Source organism: Girardinichthys multiradiatus, chromosome 2, assembly GCF_021462225.1.
Source record: "Girardinichthys multiradiatus isolate DD_20200921_A chromosome 2, DD_fGirMul_XY1, whole genome shotgun sequence".
Taxonomy (NCBI): domain Eukaryota; kingdom Metazoa; phylum Chordata; class Actinopteri; order Cyprinodontiformes; family Goodeidae; genus Girardinichthys; species Girardinichthys multiradiatus.
The window spans coordinates 48,657,174-48,675,932 of record NC_061795.1 but is presented as its reverse complement, the minus strand read 5'-3'; the positions used below and the strand labels follow the sequence as shown (position 1 = coordinate 48,675,932).

General features: G+C 40.5%; 1 protein-coding gene across 3 annotated transcripts in view; it reads left to right on the top strand.

Annotated features, from left to right (window-relative positions):
- The window catches only part of tspan9a (tetraspanin 9a), a 310,877-nt gene that overhangs the window by 66,184 nt on the left and 225,934 nt on the right, over positions 1 to 18,759 (top strand). For 2 of the 3 annotated variants that reach the window (XM_047387605.1, XM_047387613.1), the window contains one exon: positions 4,117 to 4,182. The exons of the other annotated variant lie outside the window; for it this stretch is intronic. The gene's annotated coding sequence lies outside the window, so the exon portion shown is untranslated. The remainder of the gene's footprint in view (positions 1 to 4,116; positions 4,183 to 18,759) is intronic. 3 annotated transcript variants of the gene reach the window in all.

Sequence of the window (18,759 nt, the reverse complement as noted above, 5' to 3'; positions counted from 1 at the left end):
GTGTAATTATTTATCCACAGACTGCAAAAACTCACAAGAATATGCTATTCAATTATGACATTGATTTCAATATATAATTTATAGAACTCCCATCTAAAAGATTGGATTTTGCATTTTTTATTTTTTGTCTGCTGATTGTCTCTTTTGTTGACTGTTCTGAATTCTTTGTTAATAAAAATGATCTTTTCCTGGGACATATCACACACCACTCTGACTTCATGCTTATCTAGCAGTGCATCATAGTTTTTAACACTCATGTTTCCCAGTGCGAGGGGAAGCCAGCCATTCTCAGCTGACTTGGCAATGAGTGCCAAGGATGGCTGACGCCACCTCCTCCACAGCTGTGGAAGCTCTGCGCACGCCACAGCTGCAGGGCTGTGCTCTCTCCCATGAGAAAAATGATAGGCTTACCCACACAGCACAAGAGCAGCTTTCAACACCACTTTCCTTATTGTATGTTCATATTAAACCAAGGATATTTAGTTTTCTGGGGCCACAAGCAAGGCCACATATTTTATTCCCAGTCTGAAACCTTAAAGGGTTTCTCCTAGTGTAAATGTCAGTTTTCATGATTCTTGTTTTGTCTTTGCCTGGACAACGGGGAGATTTTTAGCAGGACTTCCAAGGTCAGATGTTTTCCGTGTCAAATTTTAAGGAATTGTATTTAGATTGTATTGTATTTCTCTGGCATGAACGTCCACAACGGCATGAAAATTCTTTGCCTGGGTCCTGTGTAACACAGAATGTCTTCCTCAAATAACTCTCCATCATCATGGCTGCTGCACAGGCAAACATCAGGCAGCAAGCTGACTAGATCACACAGGCTCCACAAACAGTAAGTGACCACACATGGTAAATATGGCTTACAGGGAGTGAGTGATAACATCTCAAGCCAGACCGCACAGTTTTTAGCTTTACGACTCTGACAAACTTACCGTTTGATTTCTGATGATCAAAAACATCTTTCTTGTGAACTTCAGTTGTTCTATTAAATGAATGAGGACAGCCATCTTGCTTTTCTGTGGCCACTGTTCAGAGCTGGCAATCCAGTTGGCTGTTTATGGTTCCCCAGGGAGAGGAAAGGAAGCAAGCATATAATGATGAGGGGTAATGATGTAATCTAATTATGTTTGTCTTGTTACACAGTGCATCAATGGAGGCCTGATTAATTCAATTTGCAAATAAGAGGAACAAACTGTCTTGTTTTGGCTGCCTGTGTCCCTTTTTCCGATATTAGTCCATACTGAGGTTGGCACGTTTCTCCTCTATTGGTCAGTAATATTTTCTCTTTCCTTCAATCTTTTCAATTATCATCTGACCTCAACATTCAAAACAGTGACACTAACTGTTTATATTTCATTGCTGAGTCCTTCTGGGTCAGCTGGTAAAATGAGTAACGGATTGGATCATTTGATATTTTTTCTTTTGTGATAAACAGATAAAAAACGTAATGCAGATTGCTGACTGTCTTAACAACTGCCAACATGCCTAAGTCCAGCTATCCAAGCTACAGCATCTTCTTGGTACTGTTGATATGAAAGTGCATGTCTGTTCAATCAGAAAGAGACTGAGCTTAACTTCCATTGGAAGCACAGAAAGAGAAAGCTTAAAGCCTATTTAAACAAATGGGTTAACAAATAAGTAATCAATTTGACTAAAGCTAAACAAGTGGGATTTTTGAGATACTAATTTTAGGAATGCAGAAGGCAGAACTCTGATGTTTGGCACCTGGATGGTTTAGGGTCAATATAACATGCAAGGGAAAAAAAGGTCTTGGACAAGGTCCAAACCATATGCAGGATGTGTGAAAATGAAAGAAAGTCTTTTCAAACACAATAAACACAAGAAACTGTATTCCACATTTTAAACTGTAGATGCAAGTAAAACATCTGCTACCATAATCCAGAAGCCCATCAAGCTAGCGATGCTGAAGGCCCAACTATTACTGCGAAGGATCTGCAACCATCAAGCATCATTGAGAATCAGAATGTCACTTTTATGTCATCAGTTGATTTAATGATCGCATCTTAGTGTCTGTATTGTAATCAGATCCAAGTGCCTAAAGATTCCCGTTGCTGGTTGTGAGCCATAATCATCCAAATAACTGAAACAAACATTTATCTCTCTGTTTAAAATCAATCCATACAAAATCAGTTTCACTTTTTGGATTTAATCACTGAAATAATTTACTGAGATGCTGTTAAATATACTAGGTGATTTTTTCCTTCAAATAAAACATAATGAAGACAATAAAAAAAGAAAATAAAAAAATGTTATCGTCCGAGAAGTTACAACTGATGCAGAATGAATCTAACACAAGTTTCTCGTGTTTTTAAGGGAAAATGCCTTCCAGCCAAAATGTCTTCCTGCATTTGTAATAATACCCTAATATCTCCAAACTGTTAGGTTAATTGGTCTCTCTAAATTGCCCTTAGGTGTATGAATGAGTGTGTGCATGGTTGTTTGTGTGTTGCCCTGCGATGGACTGGCGACCTGTCCAGGGTGTACCCCGCCTCTCGCCCATAGACTGCTGGAGATAGGCACCAGCTCCCCGCGACCCACTATGGAATAAGCGGTAGAAAATGACTGATTGACTGACTGATATCCAAACCGTAGAAAATGTCAAAAAGGTATTAATAAAGGTCGGTGTCCATCCGTGTGCTTACGCAACAGCTCTTACAGATGGAACTTTCCCTATCATTCCTCAAACTAAAATGGAAATGAAAATAGCAGCCATGCCCTCGTAAGTCATACTGTTGAGAGAAAAGTGACCCCTCTTGTGCGCGATTGAGGCACTAAATCAGCCTGCGGATGTCTCCTACCCTGCTCATCTGAGGACGCTCATGGAGGACCATCATTCATGCTGGGCAGCAGGCGCTTCGATATTGTGTGTACCTTCCTTTTGGCTCTGCAGCTCTGAGCGCATGTGTTTTTTGTTTGCTGTAGTGTGTTTGATCTGACAATGACTGAAAAGTTCAGGAAATCCATATTTGCACTTTAACATTGGTGTGAAAAGGACAAGTGCATCTGCTTCCCAGGCTTACCCCCTCACCTTGACATGTTGGCCATGTTTGCATTGTTACACTGTATCCTGCTAGATGCTGCAAGGTCAGCCTCTAAAGGTTTTCAGTCCAGCCTTTTACCAGCTGACAGGTTATTCTTGAAACGTACACAGAGACACCTGGAGCCAACAGTGCTAATGCAGTTTTTGTAGCTTAGTCGTTAACAACCTGTGAGACAGAACAAGAACGTTTAGACATTTCTGAGAGGGCATTACTTTATGTAAGGCTGAAAAGCTCAGTTCTGAATGGCTCAGATGTGTTTTTGGCACATCCATCTGGGAAGCACTGTTAGCAGCTAAAACATCTGATCCTTATGTTGATGTCAGCAATGCAAGACCAATAAAAGAGAGGTTGAGCGGATATAAATGTGGACACTAACCTTCTGCGAGTAATGTGTGTGTGTGTGTGTGTGTGTGTTGGTGTCATTTCAGTTATTTTGTTGTTTTATCAGGTTTCCCAATGGGAATCTGATCTTATGAGGGGGGTGTGATAGTTAACTCCTAGCCCCACTTTGGCATGACGTGGCCATGATGACAACATGACCTTAGGGCATGAACCGGCATTATAGTGACATCTAAAGCAAGCAGAGAGGCAAACATTATCAGTCTACACCAGGACAGATATATGTGCCTAACTGAACTGCTCCTGGCACAGCCTTACATGCTAACAGTCAACAAGTGTTTACCTTTTATGAGAAATGTTGCAGCTTTTTCCTTCATAAAGTACCAAAGGTTTGTCCCTAAAAAAACTGAAGTTTACATCTTTCAGTCGCTCTTAAATAGAGCGACGTTCAATGACATGAGGATAAGGTGCGATTACTTTAAGGCCATCATGTGAAAAACCTGCATCGCTCTGTTTAAAGTTCTCCACAGAGTTACTGTTACAATGTTTATCATGAAAATAAAAAAGGTAAAAAAAGCACTAATGTAACCAGTCACTTAATCAATGAAGATTCATTACATACTTTGTCATGAAGAAATGTGTAAATGTTATTAAAAGTAAGACATTTAATTGCAACGGTAGAATCTGATGCATACAGTGCTTGTTTTAACAGAGTTTGGACCAGCCAGTCTGAGGTGCTGACAGTCTCTCCCCCTGCTTCCTTAGTCTTCCGGGAAAGGTAGGATTTCTTCTTCCACCTGCCACATTCCTCCTCCAGATGCTATGATGATCTGCTAACATGGCAGTAAAATGAAACAGACTCTTTAATTGCCCTGGAGGATTTGTTAGCACTCCTTCCCTAATAAATCCTGTGTATTGTTCTGTTTGTTTAACAAGGCCCCTCAGAAAGGAAAATGCTTTAGTTCCACCGTGCCTTTAATTAAATCCCACAACCCAGCACTTATAACACGTTTGAGCACAGAGATGATTAAGATACAGATGCAACAAGGTGGAAAACCTTGATTGACTGTGAGAATGAGTCACTGTGTAAAAGTAAAGGTGCCACACTGATAACCACCTTATTAAAGCCAGAATACTACACCTGATGTGTAGTATTCTGGCTTCAAATAGGAGCACAGCTTCAACTGTGAAATAAGCTGAGCTCAGATCATTTGTGCCTTAAGATGTAGGCAGGGGAGAAGTGTGTGGTAGAAGAGTCATAGGTGAAGGAATATTGAGTGAAGACTGAAATGCTTTACTGTTCAATGGAAAGATTCAGGAGGCCTTTTGTGAATGTATAGGTTACTAGTCAATAGACCGTGCTCTTATATTACGTAGGATTCTGCAGCAGTTATAGTGTGATATGATTTATGAGCGTGCCTAAGAATGTTATCAGCTCGTTTCTTGTCAAACACACTTCCTGATCTGTGTGTTTCTAGAAAAAATAATGAAGAATCTGTACGTATTTCACAGAACGTACTGTTTCTCTTCTTTTGGAGCAACAGGAAGTCATTCTATACGTTTCTAAAGCTTGATGTTTACAACATTCATCTATTGCTGGAAAATTTTTCTTCTTACTTAGTTGTTGTCTTAGTCCAGAACTCATAAATGTTCCTTTGTAAATTGCACTGTTTTGCAACTTCCGATTTTTCTGAGATATGAATATATGTGACACAGAGGACTTTTTCTTTTAGCTCCTTTTAAAATGGGAAAGACAAGTGAACATGTTATCCAGGCAGTGGAAAACAACACGTTGCATAGTTCTCCGCTTGAACAATCCAAAACATCCTCTCCCTAGTTGGGCACTGCCTGTTGTGTTTCAGTGTAGCTAAAGTCTTTCAGTTTTTTGGAGTCTTAAAGCATTTCCAGTTCAACGCAGCCTAACAAACCCAGAGGTTCCATTTCTTCCAGCAATGGAACCTCCTGGTTAAAACCAAGTTCATCCTTTCCACCTTCTGACCTGGCAACAAATCCAGGAATAAAACTGGTTTACATATTATACAAACATTTTAACATTGCATATCTTGTTACAGTTGAGTTATCTTCAGAAAGGGTAAATGAATAATCTTTAACAATTTTGAAAACCTCTGTTGGTGGTTTTACTGTCCCTGGATGTTATTTACCAGTAACACAGTGCTCATACAGAAGCCTCCTAATCAGGCTAATTTAAAATTATTAGTACATATTTTTTTTTTGTTTTTTTATTTAGAAACTAAAATATTTATAGTAAAATGAAGCAGATATTTCCTACAAATAGCCAAGAGTTACAGAGCTGTCTGTCTCTGTCTGTATCACTAAGACTATAGACAAGAGTATGTATCATTTAGTTCTTTAGAACACATTTTCTTCTTTTTTTAACTGTTTACAGACATCAACATTTAGAACTGCACCAAGAGATTACATTCTTTCTGCAGCTGCATGTAACCTAATGTTTGCCAGGAAAAAAAAGCTCTAATTTGCCATATTTCCTGCATTAGATTGGTCATTTATATAGTTATTAACTTAGTACTCTCCAGAACTCGCTATGGGGGCATGTGTCTGACAGAGATGGTTTTATACCCAAACGTGGGGTTTTGACGTAGACTTGTATCAAGCTGTACCGTTTAAACCAATTGGAAAATTCAACTGCAGTAGCCACGTTTAACTCAAAGAGGGCAGCACTAAGACAGTTTCAGGACAAATATTGCTGAATTAAACAAGTTTCCATAAAAATGTTAACAATTGCACAGTAACATAAAAATTGCATCCGTAAAGCCTAATTTATACAGTTTATCTGCAAAAACAGCTGATTTGGGGTTTAGTTCCACCATTACTGACGCTGGGCTCACACTGAACGCGGTTCAGTTCCGGTGCGGTGCGGTGCGGTGCGGGCGCCGCAAAGAGCCCAACTCATTCAAATCAATGTGTATACTCCCATCAGCCAAGATGTAATGCGGTTGCGGTTACCGAGGCCGTGCGGCTCAACAAACTGTTTCCACAACAAGGAAGTTTGGCCGGACGCCGCAGCGGCTTCTGCATCAAACTCATGAATTTTACCAGCCAGACAGGAAGCCAGACAGGAGAGAGTTTCAGTGAATTTCATAATAAAATCAACCCACCAACATATGCTAACGTGGCTAGTGTAAACAGAAAACAAGGGAACAAGGTGCTATTTGAGGACGAAAGAAGATAGCTATGTGCACGGATAGAAAATAAAATCCATAGCTGTTTTTACGCATTTAGAGGGATAGCAACAGCAAGGAGCAGACAGGGATTTTCCTCTCTTGTTTTGCCTGCATGCTCTGAAACGTGAACATCACTTCATAACCGGGGACAAGGGGTCAAAATACTTGCTAAATGTTCGGGGTAGTTCTCGCGAGAACTCCCAGAATGCATGTGAACCCACATCAACTTCTGCTATTGGAAGCACTGTTTCCACAGCCAGAACCGGACCTGGGCCAGGCTGGCTGCAGCGCAGTATGAGTGGCTTTCTGCAGCACGACCGCACCGCATCTGCACCTCATTTAGTGTGACTGACAGCATTTTACCTTTATTTGAAAGAAAACTATTTATCTTTAGAATCCGACCGGCCAATCACCAATCAGGACAGCCTTAACGTAAAATAGCGTTTATACCCAATTCAGTACAGGCAAATGAAACTGAAAACATCATAAAGTCACATGACTAGAAAGAAAAAGGAACTACCTTTCTGTGCAATTAGATTACATCTTTACGGAGGCAGTAGTCCACAAGTATTACTTTATATATAAAAAAAACAGCCAGTAATTGCTCCCTCTAGTGGCCAGAGCAGGACATCCCACACAAGAGTATAGCTCACAGTGATGTGTCAGTGCTTTACAGTTAGTGAACCTGAGAGCATGATAAGAGAGGTACATTTATTTCTTAGTTGTGTGAAAACAAGCCAGTCATTGGGGAAACCTGTTTTCCTTGCCTCATTGATTAATTATATGTGCCAACTTTGGGAAAACCATGGGTTTTTTCACCCCTTTACCCTATATCCCTTTAATGGAGCTCCCTAAAAGTACCCCAAGCTTTCTCCACATTAGGGAAAAGTTCATTATTTGACAAATCATGACGAAAAGCTTGTTCATTAAAATTTAAATCATCGGCTAAAACAAGTTCATTATAATTATAATAACTGAGATAAAAGAAACTTGGTGGCAGATGGAGGCCAGTAGCACCCAACCACAGTTATACAGGAATCTCCACATTCAATGCTAAAAATTCTTCTGATGGAAAACCTCTTCCTGATGGGTTCAGACAGAACCATCTGGCAGTAAAATTTTGATTGAACAAAAATCACAACTCCACCATCTTTTTGGATCTTTCTGCAACATTATAACCAGAAATGTTAAAGTCCTCGTTGGCAACCATGCAAGAATCTGCATCTGTTGAGTTAAGTCAAATTCTGACAGTGTCAATCTTGGATAACAAGCTGTGCACATTAAGATGAACAATTGTGAGACCAGATAAGGACTTAAAGGAGGCATATCACGCTTTAAATCTTTCCTTTTCACATTTAAATCATTCAGCTGTGGTCTATATAAAATGGAACGGCAATGCTTTGCTATGAACTCCTTGTTATTGTAGCTCTGCAGGACCCTCTTTTACGTGCTGTCTCTTTAAATGCTACTGAGGCACTTCACACAGCCTCAGGCCCCAATATGGTCCAACATCTTCAGCAAGCCGTTCGGGTCTCGGTGTGGTCCAACATCTTCAGCAAGCCGTTCGGGTCTCGGTGTGGTCCAACATCTTCAGCAAGCAGTTCGGGTCTCGGTGTGGTCCAACATCAGGCCTCAGTAAAACAGCACAGGCTTCAAAATGGTGTTTGACAGAGTTCCAAATTGAAGTCGAGGCATTCCTCAATTTCTCCCACCTTTTCTTTTTGGCTTATCTTTAAAAGTATGCAGACGCATGGAAATTGCATTAGAACTAAATTAAAAAATTAAAGCTAAAAAGACAAAAGAAGCGCAGACACAGAGCAAACAATAGACATGCTGCCATCTTGGATTAGGGACCACTTTTTGTCAGTAAAATCTTTTTTTGATTTAAATGGAAGGGATTCTTATCTGCATGTAAAAGCATAATGGTGCACTGACAAATAAAAGATCAAGCACAATCATGTAAAAGCTCTATGTCTGCCTGCAGGGAAAACATTGCGCTCACACTTCATTTTTTTTCTTTGGTTCTATGACATTGACATCTTTAGTGTAATCTTAGCTTTCCCTGCTTGTCTTTTCCTTTTTCGCTGTCGAGGGACGTTTTATCTTTGACCACACCTCTTTAATCAGATGAGCTGAGGCTGAACCAGGGCAGGATCAATAGATATTCCATGTAGCAGAAGAAAATGTGGGAACAAAAGGGACTGTAAGGCTTGTTGGTGTTCAGCATGATTAAAAGTACAATTAGGCAGAAACAAGGCATTTGAGAACAGCGCTATTTAATGCAGTATACATTACATGAGATCCATACTGTAATTATTATATATACAGGTCCTTCTCAAAATATTAGCATATTGTGATAAAGTTCATTATTTTCCATAATGTCATGATGAAAATTTAACATTCATATATTTTAGATTCATTGCACACTAACTGAAATATTTCAGGTATTTTATTGTCTTAATACGGATGATTTTGGCATACAGCTCATGAAAATCCAAAATTACTATCTCACAAAATTAGCATATTTCATCCGACCAATAAAAGAAAAGTGTTTTTAATACAAAAAACGTCAACCTTCAAATAATCATGTACAGTTATGCACTCAATACTTGGTCGGGAATCCTTTTGCAGAAATGACTGCTTCAATGCGGCGTGGCATGGAGGCAATCAGCCTGTGGCACTGCTGAGGTCTTATGGAGGCCCAGGATGCTTCGATAGCGGCCTTTAGCTCATCCAGAGTGTTGGGTCTTGAGTCTCTCAACGTTCTCTTCACAATATCCCACAGATTCTCTATGGGGTTCAGGTCAGGAGAGTTGGCAGGCCAATTGAGCACAGTGATACCATGGTCAGTAAACCATTTACCAGTGGTTTTGGCACTGTGAGCAGGTGCCAGGTCGTGCTGAAAAATGAAATCTTCATCTCCATAAAGCTTTTCAGCAGATGGAAGCATGAAGTGCTCCAAAATCTCCTGATAGCTAGCTGCATTGACCCTGCCCTTGATAAAACACAGTGGACCAACACCAGCAGCTGACACGGCACCCCAGACCATCACTGACTGTGGGTACTTGACACTGGACTTCTGGCATTTTGGCATTTCCTTCTCCCCAGTCTTCCTCCAGACTCTGGCACCTTGATTTCTGAATGACATGCAGAATTTGCTTTCATCCGAAAAAAGTACTTTGGACCACTGAGCAACAGTCCAGTGCTGCTTCTCTGTAGCCCAGGTCAGGCGCTTCTGCCGCTGTTTCTGGTTCAAAAGTGGCTTGACCTGGGGAATGCGGCACCTGTAGCCCATTTCCTGCACACGCCTGTGCACGGTGGCTCTGGATGTTTCTACTCCAGACTCAGTCCACTGCTTCCGCAGGTCCCCCAAGGTCTGGAATCGGCCCTTCTCCACAATCTTCCTCAGGTTCCGGTCACCTCTTCTCGTTGTGCAGCGTTTTCTGCCACACTTTTTCCTTCCCACAGACTTCCCACTGAGGTGCCTTGATACAGCACTCTGGGAACAGCCTATTCGTTCAGAAATTTCTTTCTGTGTCTTACCTTCTTGCTTGAGGGTGTCAATAGTGGCCTTCTGGACAGCAGTCAGGTCGGCAGTCTTACCCATGATTGGGGTTTTGAGTGATGAACCAGGCTGGGAGTTTTAAAGGCCTCAGGAATCTTTTGCAGGTGTTTAGAGTTAACTCGTTGATTCAGATGATTAGGTTCATAGCTCGTTTAGAGACCCTTTTAATTATATGCTAATTTTGTGAGATAGGAATTTTGGATTTTCATGAGCTGTATGCCAAAATCATCCGTATTAAGACAATAAAAGACCTGAAATATTTCAGTTAGTGTGCAATGAATCTAAAATATATGAATGTTACATTTTAATCATGACATTATGGAAAATAATGAACTTTATCACAATATGCTAATATTTTGAGAAGGACCTGTATAGTATGCATGTGCTTAAATGGTTTGCTTTTTACTCAAAAGATAATTAATCCATACTGGCAAACAACAGCACGTCCCACCCCTCCATCCTGGCTTAAAAGCTTCCCTGTGGCCACTTGTGGGTTTGCAGCTCAGTTCAGGAATAGATCATACTGATGTGTGCCTTTTTATGTCTCTTTTACTTGCTGAAAAATACTGGCTAATGCTTTTATGTTAGTGGAGCATTTGCATGTATATTTCCTTACCTAAACACTGCCCCATGCCCTGTAGGGCACTGTAGACCTTACATGGGTCTCTTTAATTGGCCTTTGATTTATTCTGTGGTGGCACTGAGAGCCAGGAAATTACAACCTGCTTGAGTGAGAGGGAAACGGCAGACAAGTGGAGTGTAGAGGTGTCACAGTAATTCTGACTTTCAAATCTGTGACTGCATTATTTATTCACCTCATTTTCATTTATGTTGCACTGAGCAATGACGCAACTCACACTGGAAAGATGGCAACACAAAACTCCGCTTGGACACAGTTTATTTGCATAGGTCAATTCTCATCGGTTGTGTTTAGAAAAATGTATGCAGAGAGGCAGGGCAGTAAGAAAGATGCTATTGAGCTGCTTCACAGAGCAGCTGTATTCGACATGAAATTGGTCTCCCTGCAACATTTTTTACTGTCAAAATAAATAATGTGACATTATTCACTAAATTTATGTTAAACTATGTGCATCCAGTCTTTTGTGTTGAGTTTTACAAATGGTTTTAGGCCGCAGGGCAATATGATGAATTTTTCTTCTAAATGAATATTAATGCAAACAAATATGAATACAAATAGCTTCACTTTGTGATTTGAAAGTATATCTGAACAATTGCATTGCTTGGCAGTCTTTTTTATAAAGCACATTATAATGGCAGGAAGAAAAGTTTGTTTGGTATTTTCTGCCAGGAGTGTAAATGTTTAAACTAAACTGTATTGCAGAAAGTATTCAGTCGTCTATCAAACTCGTTGAATTTCAGGCGTTCTTGTCACTTCAAAGACCACAGGTTTAAAATCCTGCACCTTGGCATACAGGCTGCTTCTAAAAACATTTGTAAAAGAACGGGTTGCTCAGGAGCTAATAGAGTTCCAACTTGGTACCGTGATAAAAACCAGCTGTGCAATAGGTCCAGTAAGGATATTTCCTCACGATCAAACTCAATTCAAATCAAATCAGAGATACATAATTAATCCCAAAGGAAAATTAAATATTACACAGTCAACTGTTAGTAGCAATATAACAAAGTGGGAGTGATTGGGAGAGAAACCTACACAACCACAAAGTGGTAGGCCACAGGTCATAGGTCAAATCACAGAGTGACGTCACTCAATACTGAGGTGCCAAATGCACAGAGGTTGCCAACTTTCTGCAGAGACAATAGCTAAGGACCTCCAAACTGCTAGTGGCCTTCAGATCAGCAAGTATGAAGGAATATCGTGTCATATCAATAATTCCCAGTCAAGGTGGCTTAAACATGAATATTTATTGTTGTTATTTCTGGCCATGGTGTTCTATCAGTGGCTCTGAATAAACCACAGCCACTGGTTATTTATTTGAATTTACAGGATTCATAATTACATCGTAGCATTGGTTTCAACATTACTCTAAAATAGAATCCAGTGCAACCAATGGCCTTCAGATATTACCTAATTAGCAAATAGAGTCCATCTGTGTGTATTTTAATCTCAGTATAAAATCGGCTTCTCTGTTTCTGGCCTTAGAGGTTTATTAGAGAACATGACAAAACAAACAGCATCATGAAGACTGTAAGGATTATGATAATTGATTCATTAATATTTATCAAAAATTATAATTAAAAATTATAATTCCGGAAAATAATTTCTTAAACAAAAATCATTACTTACGAATAGAAATCAGAGATATCCTCCGAGGTGGACTCAAAGGCCATAATAATCACAATTAGTAAATGCTCATTAATAATTACTAATTATTAACCAAAACCACAACATGTCACTGTTTATTCAACCACTTCACCAAAGGTGGGGAACTTCGACCTTCTTTTGATAAATAAATCGCTCTTGCGCGAAATAAACACTCTAACACACTCAACAAACACTTCTCTTAATTATATACAGTACAGACCAAAAGTTTGGACACACCTTCTCATTCAAAGAGTTGTCTTTATTTTCATGACTATGAATATTGTAGCTTCACACTGAAGGCATCAAAACTATGAATTAACACATGTGGAATTATATACCGAACAAAAAAGTGTGAAAAAACTGAAAATATGTCTTATATTCTAGGTTCTTCAAAGTAGCCACCTTTTGCTTTGATTACTGCTCCACACACTCTTGGCATTCTGGTGATAAGCTTCAAGAGGTAGTCACCTGAAATGGTTTTTACTTCACAGGTGTGCCCTGTCAGGTTTAATAAGTGGGATTTCAAGCCTTATAAATGGGGTTGGGACCATCAGTTGTGTTGTGCAGGAGGTGGATACAGTACACAGCTGATAGTCCTACTGAATAGACTGTTAGAATTTGTATTATGGCAAGAAAAAAGCAGCTAAGTAAAGAAAAACGAGTGGCCATCATTACTTTAAGAAATGAAGGTCAGTCAGTCCGAACAATTGGGAAAACTTTGAAAGTGTCCCCAAGTGCAGTCACAAAAACCATCAAGCGCTACAAAGAAACTGGCTCACATGAGGACCGCCCCAGGAAAGGAAGACCAAGAGTCACCTCTACTGCAGATGATAAGTTCATCCGAGTCACCAGCCTCAGAAATCGCAGGTTAACAGCAGCTCAGATTAGAGAACAGGTCAATGCCACACAGAGTTCTAGCAGCAGACACATCTCTAGAACAGCTGTTAAGAGGAGACTGTGTGAATCAGGCCTTCATGGTAAAATAGCTGCTAGGAAACCACTGCTGAGGACAAGCAACAAGCAGAAGAGACTTGTTTGGGCTAAAGAATACAAGGAATGGACATTAGACCAGTGGAAATCTATGCTTTGGTCTGATGAGTCCAAGTTTGAGATCTTTGGTTCCAACCACCGTGTCTTTGTGCGGCGCAGAAGAGGTGAACGGATGGACTCTACATGCCTGGTTCCCACCGTGAAGCATGGAGGAGGAGGTGTGATGGTGTGGGGGTGCTTTGCTGGTGACACTGTTGGGGATTTATTCAAAATTGAAGGCATACTGAACCAGCATGGCTACCACAGCATCTTGCAGCGGCATGCTATTCCATCCGGTTTGCGTTTAGTTGGACCATCATTTATTTTTCAACAGGACAATGACCCCAAACACACCTCCAGGATGTGTAAGGGCTATTTGACCAAGAAGGAGAGTGATGGGGTGCTGCGCCAGATGACCTGGCCTCCACAGTCACCAGACCTGAACCCAATCGAGATGGTTTGGGGTGAGCTGGACCGCAGAGTGAAGGCAAAAGGGCCAACAAGTGCTAAGCATCTCTGGGAACTCCTTCAAGACTGTTGGAAAACCATTTCAGGTGACTCTTGAAGCTCATCAACAGAATGCCAAGAGTGTGCGGAGCAGTAATCAAAGCAAAAGGTGTCTACTTTGAAGAACCTAGAATATAAGACATATTTTCAGTTGTTTCACACTTTTTTGTTCAGTATATAATTCCACATGTGTTAATTCATAGTTTTGATGCCTTCAGTGTGAAGCTACAATATTCATAGTCATGAAAATAAAGACAACTCTTTGAATGAGAAGGTGTGTCCAAACCTTTGGTCGGTACTGTATATGAAGATTTATTGAAACCATATAATTCTGATATACCACAATTCTTCACCAAACTAACAAGCACTATTGTACATAAAGGGGATAAAAATGACTACCTAACAATAATAATAAAAGAAAAATATATGTGCATTGAGTGTCTATGAAGATCAAACCAGCAGTTTTATGGACAAAATGTGCAATTTGGGTTAAGTTTGAAAGAGAATACCTCCTGGTGTGCTGATGTCTCGATTGTGGCGATCAGCTCGTAAACGGTGGGCTGCGCCCTTTAGTCACTAACAGCTGATTGCCCCAAATCTCAAACAAAGAGTCATAAAACTCTGGGGCGGGAACTCAGTGGAAAAACTCCAGTAATAAAACTGGAACAAAGGAGTGGTGAGGCCAAGAAGCTCAGACCACAGTTGCTTTGAAGGGAAAACTTTAAAAGTCTAACTTCTAACTCCTGGCTGATTTGGGATCAGCTGGACAAAAACATGAACATGCACCTTGCACAGCAAATCAAACAGCTCAGTAAAAAACACTTCAATCAGTATTGCATAGAACAAGTTGATAACTTGGATTAACTACTGGTGATTCTAAATCACCTTAACTATGCCTCATCCTGCCCAGACTTCTAAATACACCTATCCGGTTTAATATAAAAAGAACAAAATTACTTTGACTTTGATTTCTTCTCTCCACTGGTTGAGGATGGGTCAGGTCTGAAGAAAAACAAGGAGAGGGCATCACGCATCACGGGTGATCAACTTAAAAAAAACGGTAAACTTCTCATCTGTCCAAAACGGGAAAAAATATGAAGAACCGTTTAGTCGACTGAATCAACAAGGAGGAAATTCATCTCATTGGAACTAAAACCTCTGTGGGTTTTCACGTGCGCCGGGTGTTGGCGGGGTCCTCGATCAGTATATGAATCTTCTGACCTTCTTGTATCAGAGAGATTTCCAGCTTTCAAGCTCTTCCGGGAATGGCCGTGTGGAGAAAAATTTCACCTGCGAGCTTTTGTCTCTCCAGATAAAACCTCCAATGTGTCGTCGCGTGAGACACGCTGGAAATGGCAATGAAAGTTTATTTTCTGCAGGTTTCTAACTGCCCGACCAAAATGGATGACTCCAACAAGACCAAGGACCACAGCAGACAGGTCAGGGAGAATGTTGTGGATTAGTCCAAAGCAGGGTTAGGTTCTACAACAATAGCTTTGAACATCTCCCAGAGCTCAATTCAATCCATCATATGAACATGGAGCAAGGATGGACCAACTGCAGACCTACTAAGACATGGACGTCCACCTAAACAGGATGCCAAGATGGCCAAAGTAACTCTGGAGGAGCTGCAGAGATCTAAAACCCAGGGAGAAGAAGAAAGCTTTTATTAAAAGAAAATCATAAGAAATCCTGTTTACAGGCCATGCAGGGGACACAACAAACGTGATGAAAATTTAACTGCTGCATCAGCAATTTGCACAGCTCCTTTGCAAAGTAAAGACTCACTGTACATATTGTCTTCTCAACTTTTAGGCTGTAACCCAGCCAGCATACATAGGTGGGCCCCACATGGGATAAATAAGGGCAAACAATATGGACCCTAAAAGGTTTTGTCCGCGGTGTCCATGGTGGCCCCACAGGGGTTTGCCCAGTTAGAATTTTATAGTCCTTGACTGGGCTTTTGGTGGGACCCAGATGGTTGACTTACATAAGACCCATGTATGGCCCATGTGTGTACTTACAAGAATATTTACCTGGGCCCTACCTGGGTCTCAAATGGGTTATAAAATGGGTAACAAATGGGTTTGTCCACGGTTTCCTGTTGGTCCCATTATACTAAAACCACATGGGTCCCATATAATGTTGCCCCGTTCTGTCCCATTCCCAGTTAGCCCACATAGAAATGGATTAGGGCCCATATAACTATGCCCAGGTCCAAACCATGTATTGTCAGCCCAGGCTTATACCATGTGGGTTAAATTGGCTATGTGCACAATATGGCGACCGCTAACTTCTGGTCAAAAGTTGTGAGGGCGGGAACTTCCAGGTAAACGTCCCTGCCATTCAGGTTGGATTATTTTGATAGCAACCAGTGGAAAGAAATAGGTATGTCAATTTTCCAGAGGAAAAAACAATGCTATCAGCGTGTGAGTGGATCATCGCTACACTGTTGTGTACCTCGATGTTCGTGTTCCTCGCGCTATAATTCTAAAGTTATCTTTCACAGCTTCCCTGCTGATAATGTTGCACATCAGTAATGGCTAGCCAAAATCCGGAGGGATAACTTTAGTCCCAGTAGAGACACACGGGTATGTAGCCGACATTTCTTACCCGAGGATCTGATAGATACACCGGGGGGGAGGAGATGGTTAAAAAGGGGTACTTTTCCCATTTTTTTTGAGTGGAACAACTACTCATTGCCTGAGAAAAGACCCGGTGTGTGAGACCGTAGGCCTCGGGAGGAATCTGTCGCTGCAGATCCGCATGTGGACCCTTCTGAATCGGAGATTGTGTTTGTAGCTCCTGATCATGATTATTGTGTTTCACCGACAACCGGAGTAATGGCCAACGAGTTACATATTGAAAATGCGGCTCTGCACAAGAGAATTGAACAGCTACAGAGTCAATTGGAAGGACTGCAGCTGCGGATCCATTTTGGTTTGGAGCGCTTTGCAGGCTCAGTCGACGAAATCAGGTTCTATACCAGGTAAGTTTGCATTTTTGTGGGCTAATTATGCTGTGTTAACATATTGTGTTTTGTACTGTAGTATTCTGTACATACATTGGCTCAATGTAATATATATATATATATATATATATATATATATATATATATATATATATATATATATGTAACAGTTGTGTACCCGTCCCGTCATAAACACTCTCAAAGACCAATAGGTTGGATGATGAGGTTTTTGTTTACTGCAAATGAGTGGTTCAGAGCACAAACATGATGTGGTTAGCTCCTCTACTGGCATGGACATCTATGTAAAAGCAACAATGAATTTAGTATACCCTGAGCAACACATACATAACAAAAATACTATGGTGAAATTTGTCCAATGTTGCTGCACGACTGTGCATATTACAATAAATTTTGAGTTAACTTTTTAGTATACTTTATAGTACTTTTCTTTAAGAGAACCGGACTGCACAACTTACCACAGCAGGAAGTTAAACAGACTGTGGGGAAATTTCCGGTTTCCTGTTACATTTATAGCCTACCAGTAGGGGGTGCTAAAAACCACCCATCACAGGACAACCAGAACACCTATTTTAGCAGGAATTTCACTACAATAATTTAAGTATTTCTTATACCCGTTACATATATATATATATATAACGTCATTCAGCTTAACGGCGGGGTTTACAATAGGTTATGATATCAATTACTCCATATATGTTTTATTTTATTTCCACAGATTTGCTTCATACAACCAGTTCCAATGTTTCTGGAAGCTTGTGGAGTCTGCTGTGAAGACCAAGATGATTCGGGTCACCAATACCAAGGCCTCCATAGCTGACTCTGACAGATTTCACACATACACGGTATGATGATTATTTTGTAGGTTAGTGTGTGACAAACAGATCTGGAATAATCCATGCAGTGTGGTCAAAAAAGCAATAATTAATGTGTAAAAGGATGATATCCATACCCAGATGTATTTTTAGCTGCATTTATAATATTGTTGCAATGTGATATTTAATCAATGCCAATTTTAGAGCTGATTGAGATTGAAGCTTTGTGATTTTACTCTCTTCTAGTGGAGTAACTAGGAACTACATGTGATTATAGTTGACAATCAGGAGAAAACCACATTTTTATAAAATTTTTCATACCATAAATAACCCTCTGAAAATGTCTTTTCAAAAGCATTTATAAGCAGGTGTTTGTAAAAGTTGTATTGTTAGAGCTGTATTTTAATTTCTGTGCATTATGTTTTTGTGTCTTTTCTTCTTTTGAAGAAACGTCCTCCTATTGATGAGCTGTTCCTTTTCTTGATGTACCTGTCCTTGGGTCAGCCACACAGAGATCTTGCTGAAAGGTTTGGCATCCACCGAACAACTGTAAGCAGGATCATCACTACATGGGCCAACTTTCTATACCACCTGCTTGGAAGCCATTTGCCAAATGTGATGGCACCATGAGGTCTCTGCCCTTTTTGCTGGATCCATGAGTGATCATGGCATAATCAATGTATTAGAGCCAGACATGGCAATAATGGTTGACAAGGGCTTTCTAGTTGACAATCTAGCTCCCTGCAAAGTATATAGGCCAGCCTTCCTCTCAGGGAAAAATCAGATGAGCCCACATGATGTTTATGAGACTCAGTCCATTGCTCGGCTGAGGGTCCATGTAGAACGCTGCATCAGGAGAGTGAAGGAGAACAAACCTTTTGACCGCGTACTACCAGTGTCTGTGTGTGGGATCATTGATGAGCTCTTCAACGTGGCTTGCTACCTGGTAAATTACCAGAATGG